Below are 8,653 nucleotides of genomic sequence, written 5' to 3' on the forward strand. Positions count from 1 at the left end.
ATTGATGGAGTGTGTTCTGTACTTTATCTCGGCTGTAAGAGAAGACACAGTGGGATTTAGAGGTGAGTAAATCTCACGTGGTTCATTTTATGAACCGAGTTACATTATTGCTCGGTTTAATCGTTAAATTGTGAAATCATTTTTGGAAATAAATATTTGTTTTAAATTATATGAACTTGATAGTCAACGGTTGATAGGTAAGTAAAATGAAGTTTTATTATAAAAATGATTTTTCACGGGTTTTGTATTTGTGAACTATATTAGTAGCATTCCTGAGTGCGTGACTACGTATATATATATATATATATATATATATATATATATTTACGTGGAATATATATATATATTGATGCAGTTGTGTAATGAGGTAGAATTAACATGTTTTGTGAATTCGATGTTGCCTTTGTTGTCATTTAATTTTCTAAGGAAATTAATGAATGAATTTTGGTTCTTTTGAAAGGAAACAATTATATTATTGACATTTTGTATTTGAGAGTTTTACTTGTCAAATTGTGCTGGTGGTTTAAGGAGTGAAACAATCTTTCAAAATTTATTTCTATATTGTTTTTGAGATGGGAGTTGAGCTTTGAAAACAATATTTTCGCAGTCAATTAGATTGTTTTGGAAAGTGTTGAGGTTGTGTAACATTTTAAGTCTTGAATGACTTTCTAAATGTTTTGGTCTTTGTACCGAGGGTCACAGTAGTGGCCGAGGGTGGGTTATCGGATACCATAACCTTTGGCCGAGTGACATGTTACTATTCAGTTAAAGCTCTAGTCTGTCTGCCATTGTATGTCATGGGGGTAACATGTGGTTACTTGTGACTCATGAATACACGTTTTTAAAAGAGAGTTTCAAGTGGCTTCTTTCTTTTATTGTCTGAGGAGGGACTTGATTTTCATATTATGGTGTGAATTGAAATAATATGATTTTATCACTTTAGTGATGCATATTGATAGCGCTTAAAGTAAGCGCGCAATTTAACCCTAAAAATGTCATCGTTAGTATATAGTAAATAGGGATCGTTCTATTTCGGGGATTGAGGGTACACCTGTAATTGCAAACACAATTAAAGAATTAATAAAAGTATAAATTAATTTACAAAAAGAATATATACAAATAACGAAATAAAAGGGGGGTTTAGGAATTATAAAATCAAAAGTTAAAATAAATAAAATAAAGAAAACCTAAAAACATATATACAAGGGTGGAACGCAAGGAACAAAGATCAAAACCAATTCCATGTAATCAAATTCGATTTAAACCCTATAATTGTTCTTCCAAGTCATCTTCAAGCCATGTGGTCTCCTAATGCCTTCAGGTTTCCTAGCCTCATCAGGATTTTTGCATTGACTGGGATTCCTAGTTGGACCAGGAAAACTCCATTTCATCATTTCAGCTCATTTCTGCATCCCTTCTGCCTTTAAGCTCATTTCTTCTCCATTTATTCGATGTACCTAGAAAATAGAAAGTAAATTAAAAATGATTAAGTAAAGGAAATAACTAAGCAAAATATGGGGAAATAACTATTAAAGCATCGCATTAAAATGCTCCTATCAAATTCCCCCACACTTAGCTTTTGCTAGTCCCTTAGCAAAATAAAAACAAAGAAATTAAAAACAAAGACTCAAGGACTCATGAAATACACTAAGTATAGAAAATGCAAAAGACTCAAAGATACTTAACTCAAAAACTACTAAGCCTTCCAACTATTTGTCTCAGAAATCTCTTACTTTCATAGCATCAAGATTAGCACTCAACAAAGAATCAATATTTAGATATTCGAGAGTTAATTAAAACACATAATCCACACATACACAAGTAGGACTTGGTTGTGACAATGGTGATGGGGTGGAGCTCAGCATGTTTCAGACAAGTATGATTCATATCCTCACAAGGTATATCCACTCTTTCTTCTCTCAGATCAAGGCAATGCTTAAAAGCTTATAATCACTCAATTATATGTGTGATAGGAGCATTTTTATGCGACGTTTTAATAATTATTTTCTCATATTTTTCATAGTTATTTCCTTTACTTCATCATTTTTAATCTATTTTCTATTTTCTAGGTACATTGAATAAATGGAGAAGAAATGCTCCTATTATATGTGTGATAGGAGCATTTTTATGCGACGTTTTAATAATTATTTCCTCATATTTTTCATAGTTATTTCCTTTACTTCATCATTTTTAATCTATTTTCTATTTTCTAGGTACATTGAATAAATGGAGAAGAAATGAGCTTAAAGGCAGAAGGGATGCAGAAATGAGTTGAAATGAAGAAATTGAGTTTTCCTAGTCCGACTAGGAATCCTGATGAGGCTAGGAAACCTGAAGGCATTAGGAGACCACATGGCTTGAAGATGACGTGTGAGATATTATAGGAGATTAAATCTGATTTTTGCATGGGAAATGATGCAGATAACGTGAAAAATCAAGGAGAATATCAAGGGAGAGTTTCAAGGGATTGTGCAACAAGAAAAAGCTCAAAACAAGTCCAGATTCGTTCCTTAATTCCCTCAAGATATGTTGGCTGAAATTAGAGAATAAAATCTACAATTTTAATGTGGAAATCAAGAGAAAATCAAGGGGAGGACATTAAGGATAAAGCCATGGAGAGATTTAAGGGAGAAAAGGTCCAAAACAAGTCCAGATTCATTCCTAATTTCACTCAAGAGCAATTTGGCCGAAAATTGTGAATAAAATCAGATTAAATCATGGAAAATTCAGCAACAAAATATTAGGGATTGATTTTGGAGCTTTTTGATTGGTTGGATGACATAACAGAGCTGACGTGGCGCTACGTGATTGGTCGAAGCTGTGTGGCAAAGCTTGGCCGTTCCCCTATATAAACCCCCCTATGCAAGACACCAACACACCAAACAACCACAACAACACTTCTCCCATTTTTTTCTACACATCAGAAAAATTCTCTCCATTCTCTAGTCTTCAGAAGCTCTGCGTCTCAACCAAGGAGGAGAAGAAGTCATGCAATACATCAAGATTCTAGCCACCATCCACCCTTGGTCATTCCTAGAAGATTGCTTGCTTTCAAGGATCTTCGAGTTTTTCGTCTCAAGGCTTGTCATCCATCTTTCACGGTGTATTTCATCCTTTTTCTTTTGTTTTCCTTTGTTTGATTTGTAGAGTTATGAATTTTAATTAACATGACGTTAAGGGCAAGTTTAAAGCCCATTTTTATGTTTTGAAATAAAGTTGTGATTTCTATATGTTGATTTTTATGTTGCTTAATTATGTGAGATTGCTTAATTGATTTTGGATTATAGAAAACTTTTGCATGTTTATGTTCTTTGGTGGCCAACTTAGGATATATGCATGTAATTGGAGCTAGATTTAAGTAGTAAAGGCTTTGGACAAAAGTCGAAATCCATTAACGAGGATTGCAAATAGATGAGCTTTGTCATACTAGGTTGTGCACTTTGGTTGACATCCTTTCTTTGTTCTTCATGCATTGAATGTGTTCTTGATTAGCTAGCTTTCTAGACTATGATTGCATGTTCAATAGGTTTAATTTAGGTGCTTTCACTTAGATTAAATATTGAAGGAAAGTAAAATATGGGAAATCGTTTGCTTTCTAACGTTTCACATGGTCAACTTATTTCTCATGACATAGAAAATCAACTATAGGAATTGTAATTGGATTTCATTCGTATGAATATAGTTTTGATCTTTGTTCCTTGCGTTCCACCCTTGTATATATGTTTTTACATTTTCTTTATTTTATTTATATTTTATAATTCTAAACCCCCCTTTTGTGTTCACTTGTATATATTTTTATTCTTTGTTTTATTTTTGTAAATAATACTTTTTACTTGTTTTAATTCTTTATTTGTTTTTGCAATTACAGGTGTACCTTCAATCCCCGGCTTGAACGATCCCTACTTATTCTATACTAACAACTACATGCAGGGTTAAATTGCGCGCTTACTTTTAGCGTATCAATGTGAGAGAAAATATTTTGAGGCAATCAAATAGCTCACATATATAAGAAACGAAAAGCACTTTGTGAATATAATTTTTTTTCAAAGATCTCATGAAAGATATCAACTACTTGCACGAATGGATCCAAGCCATAGGTTCAACTCTTGTAACTCATCTCCACATATCAAAGGCTGTCCCATCTTAAGGATCAGAAAGGTCTTCTCAAAGGGTTGTAATTGGGCTAAGGCTCAAAGTTTTCAGAAATACAGGGATAAGGAATCTAACAAAGTGTCCTAAAAACCTAGTAGAGCTCATGTTAATGTAGAGACTTCTAAAAATCCACCAAGGCATCGCAAAAACGTCATAATCCCATAGAGGAAAAATAAAAGGACCTAATGTCTTCATGTTAAACTTCCTTTCAACTCTTGTGAATTGGACAAAGACCAAATTTTCCTGTAGTGGGCCTTCAATTCAAAACAATCTCCAAATCCACCAAGTATGGGGGACTAAAATCCATAAACATATTTTTTTTTTCTTTCTTTTTCTTTTCTAGCCGTACACATTTTTTTTTTTTTTCTTTTCATTTTTTTTTCACGGCTTTCACATTTTTTTTTCTCATGGACAAGTCTACCCCCACACTTGAACTTTCACCTCTTCTCAATCTTCATCCTTGCCACCAAATCCATGTAGTAAGTCTCAAAAGATAGCTCTACCAACTTTTTAGAAAAAATGGTAAAGTTGTAACTATGCTAAGGTTCAGGTTAAGGATTTTTAGGGTGATGAAAGAAAAGGCTTAATGTAGGCTCAAAGGGGTTTATCTAAGGGAGTCCCACGACGGGCATAATTAGGGACAGAAGCTCATTTGGCAATGGTGATAATTCCTAGGGTGCCTCTATCCTTTCCAGAATCAGGGCCATGTATTGATAAAAGTCTCAACAAGCACAAGAGTGAATTCTAGCATTCTCTACTACTAGAAAACTTGTCTTTTACGACGCGCAAATTACGGCGTGCATATCGTGTGCGCCGTAAAAGATGGTCATTTACGGCGTGTTTTTTTGTGCGCCGTAAAAGACTTCTCTTTTTTGTCTTTTACGGCGTGTTTTTCATGTATGCCGTAAATGTGTAAGTATATTTACGACGTGCTGTTTTTGTGAGCTGTAAAAGACTTATTTTTTGATCTTTTACGACGTGTTTTTTATTTGCGCCGTAAGTATCATGTTTATAAAATAATCTTTTACGGCTTGCTTTGATGAGCGCCGTGAATGTCATAAGAGCCCGCTAATATTTTCGGCTCAAATTCTAATTTCCCTCTCCATAATTCTTATATCTCTATGGCTCTCTCATCTCTTACTTTCTCTTCTTATCTTCATCGTCGCCCAAATTCCCAGTTACCTCTCATCTCTCTCGTTCTCTTTTCTTATTCTAAACAAGATTAGATCAGAGCGTCAGGTGTTCGGGAGGGCGGCCATACAAGGAAGGGCGAGCCCATCATCGTAAACTGGATCTGATCTCTCTGCGCTGATATGTACGGCCTCTGGCTCTCCCAACGCCGCCACCACTACTCGGAAAACTATGACGACGGCCACCGTGCCCAGCCCTATAATCTGTCCCGCAAAAGGCCCAGCCCCCTCAGCCCGGCAAGAAGCAGTTCATCATCGAGCCCTTCAAAGGTTTGGCCTCGATCCCAAAGCTCGCGTCTGTCACGGTAATTAGTAATTACAATCTACAACTCTCCCTTCCGCAATTTGGCCATGATTTTATGAATTTGTTTGCCATTTTGAGTTTGGGCTGATCTTAATTGCAATTGGGTTGAATGGAGCAGCAGAGAAGTATATCAGGGTCGTCGCAGAGCCCTTAGATCGCCACCATCGCAGCTGCTACTGTCAGTCTCGTGAAATTAGGAGCCAAAGCCAAGCGCCAATCAGCCGCCGCTTCCTCCTCCGCGTCAATTCGCTTTTCTTCTTCTTCTTCTTCTTCTCCATTACGCTTCTCCCCTCTGACGACGTCGTTTACTGCTTCGTGCTTGATCGACCAGCTCAGGGCCGTTTTCCCGGACATGGATAATCAGGTTTCCAGTTTCTCATCTTTCTTAAATTATAGTTTAATTGGGATTGTAGTTTAAGCTTATAGTTTAGCAATATGGAAGCTTAAACATGGAATCTTGCGCTGTTGAATGTGCGTGTGCTATGGGTTTATTTGTTAATTGGTGTAAATCTTGCTGATATTTTGGTTGAATTTGTGGTCCTGAAGTTGAGTTGATGCCTAATGACATGTTCAAAAGTTGGTTGTCCGTGGGTATGTGATTGACTGCCCTTATTAACTTGATCATCCTCTGCATCCTTTGTTTCAGGAAGAGTCTCACCTCCTAGATTAATATATTAATACATCATAATTGACTTATTCTTTGTTACATCAGCTGTTAAGGTATAAAGTTGGACGGATAGAGCAGCTGGAAACTTCTGATCAACCAAAAGCCTGAGGTGCCAACGCTGTAAGTTGACAATGCCAATCTTTTGAGATATAATATCTGTTTTTCCTTTTTTGATCCTATGTTTTAATCCAACAGTAAATCAACATGTAAGTTTGCATAATGATCTGAAGACAAAGTTTATCGAAGGGGCCAAAGAACGTAAAGAACTCTACAACAAGGTGTTAGAGTTGAAAGGTTAGGTGTATGTTGTTTTATAGAGGTCCAATCGGTTGTGATTCTGGAGAGGGTTTCTGACATCAGTTTTGCTCTCTTGTAGGAAACATAAGGGTCTTTTGCAGGTGTAGGCCTCTAAACACTGAGGAAGTTTCAGCAGGAGCTTCAATGGCTATTGACTTTGAATCTAAGAAAGAAGGTGAGCTTGCTGTCAAGTCAAATGGGGTTACAAGAAGGACCTTTAAGTTTGATGCAGTTTTCGGCCCTCAAGCAGACCAAGGTACATGCATATGATGCAAGTCTTCTGTTGGTTATCTACTGAAGTACAAAAAACACCTTTGAATAACAGACATCCTTTTTGTTTGTCATATTAGCTGATGTCTTCGAAGACACAGCTCCATTTGCAACCTCAGTTCTAGATGGGTACAATGTCTGCATATTTGCTTATGGGCAGACTGAAAGTGGAAAAACCTTTACAATGGAGGGAACGGAAGAAGCTCGGGGAGTCAATTTTAGGACTCTTGAGCAACTGTTTCTTATACTAAAATAGCGAGAAAAGTTGCATAGATATGATGTATCTGTTAGTGTTGTAGAAGTGTACAACGAGCAAATACGAGATCTACTTGTTCCAGGGAATCAGCCGGGAGCAGCTGCCAAAAGGTCCAAGAGATCCTTAAACATTTCTCATATTTTTCCCCCTTCATGAATATGTTGAAAGTTCTATATGATCTTGCTTGTATCTTACTATATGGTTATAATCTTGTATGTTTCTTGATATATGGGTTCTCTTATCTCCTTGTTTAGATGGAAAGTCATTTACCTATTCAGACATTGCATAATCTACTTTTCATGAATTCCCACTTGTTTAGCTGGCAGTTAGAATAGCACCATGGCCTCTCATTTCTGTATCTCAAAGTTGAAATCTTTTCTGTTACTTTAATATAACTCTCCTTTTAAAATGTGAAGATAGAGTTATATGTGATATCCATGTTTTCTCCGTACTTGTTGCTATATTTTCATTTCTAACAATTCACCAATATGTTGGGTACTCTTGATGAGCCACGTCTTTCAGTGCTATGAAGGATACAAGTGAGGAGAATTCCAAGATAATGGTATCTAACAATACTGCAGTGTCTTGTAGGCTTGAAATTAGACAAGCTGGAGAAGGGAGACATCATGTTCCAGGACTTGTTGAGGCATGTGAAAAACATGAATGAAGTCTGGGAAGTTCTCCAAACTGACAGTAATGCAAGGGCTGTTGGCTCAACCAATGCCAATGAGCATAGTAGCTGTGACTTTGGATTCAGATATTTTTACCAAGAATTTTGTATCCCAATGCAAGTGAAGCATCTTAGAATGGTGGTTCTGCACTTTAGACCCGAATAGAAACCAAATTCTCACAGAGTGTTGAACCTGCAATGGCAATTGTGCCAATTATAGCCCAATCACAGCTTGGGTTACAAGTTAGTCTACTTCCCTGTATTACAAAGTCAATTTGCTTGCTTTCTTATCACTATTCTTTATAGCCTTTGAATTAGTTTTTTGAAGCTTAGAAGTTGGTTTGCATTCTATTTTGAAAATTGATATTGGATATGCAATTCATAAGTCTTTAATAGGATTTTTGTAGCTGTTATACAGAATGATAGGAGGAGTACTGTTATGTGATATTCCACATATATGTTGAGCTCTATCAATGAAGTTGATAATTAACGGGGATCACATATGTTTTTTTTGGGGTCTTAAAGAATGCTGGACTTGGAGCATCTTTTGCCAGCTCCCATTGGTATTGTTGACTGCAAGACACAAGTTATTCAATGGGAAGAGGGTAATTCAAATAACTTCAGCTGGTATAGTGTATGATTATCTTGCAGAGTGGATGAGCGAATGAATGTAAAGTAGTGTAGAAAATGGATGTAAAGTAGTAGTGAAGGTTATTTTTCTTTGCTTGTAAGCAAATTTTGTATGATGTAAAATAATTATATAAATGAAATTTATTTAACAACAAAAATATAGAAATATGAAATAATATATAATTGTGGATTTTTGTTTTTTTTTTTTAATTTTTTC

At 36.0% G+C, this 8,653-nt stretch overlaps 1 long non-coding RNA gene across 1 annotated transcript; it reads left to right on the forward strand.

Annotated features, from left to right (window-relative positions):
* Positions 1-5,516: 5,516 nt before the first annotated feature.
* Positions 5,517-8,391, forward strand: LOC133719783 (uncharacterized). Its single transcript, XR_009851461.1, has 6 exons — positions 5,517-5,647; positions 5,765-6,010; positions 6,359-6,433; positions 6,509-6,607; positions 6,690-7,246; positions 7,728-8,391. It is a non-coding gene; the product is annotated as an uncharacterized LOC133719783 (long non-coding RNA).
* The last annotated feature ends 262 nt before the right edge of the window (positions 8,392-8,653 follow it).

Source organism: Rosa rugosa, chromosome 7 (genome assembly GCF_958449725.1).
Source record: "Rosa rugosa chromosome 7, drRosRugo1.1, whole genome shotgun sequence".
NCBI classification, from domain to species: domain Eukaryota; kingdom Viridiplantae; phylum Streptophyta; class Magnoliopsida; order Rosales; family Rosaceae; genus Rosa; species Rosa rugosa.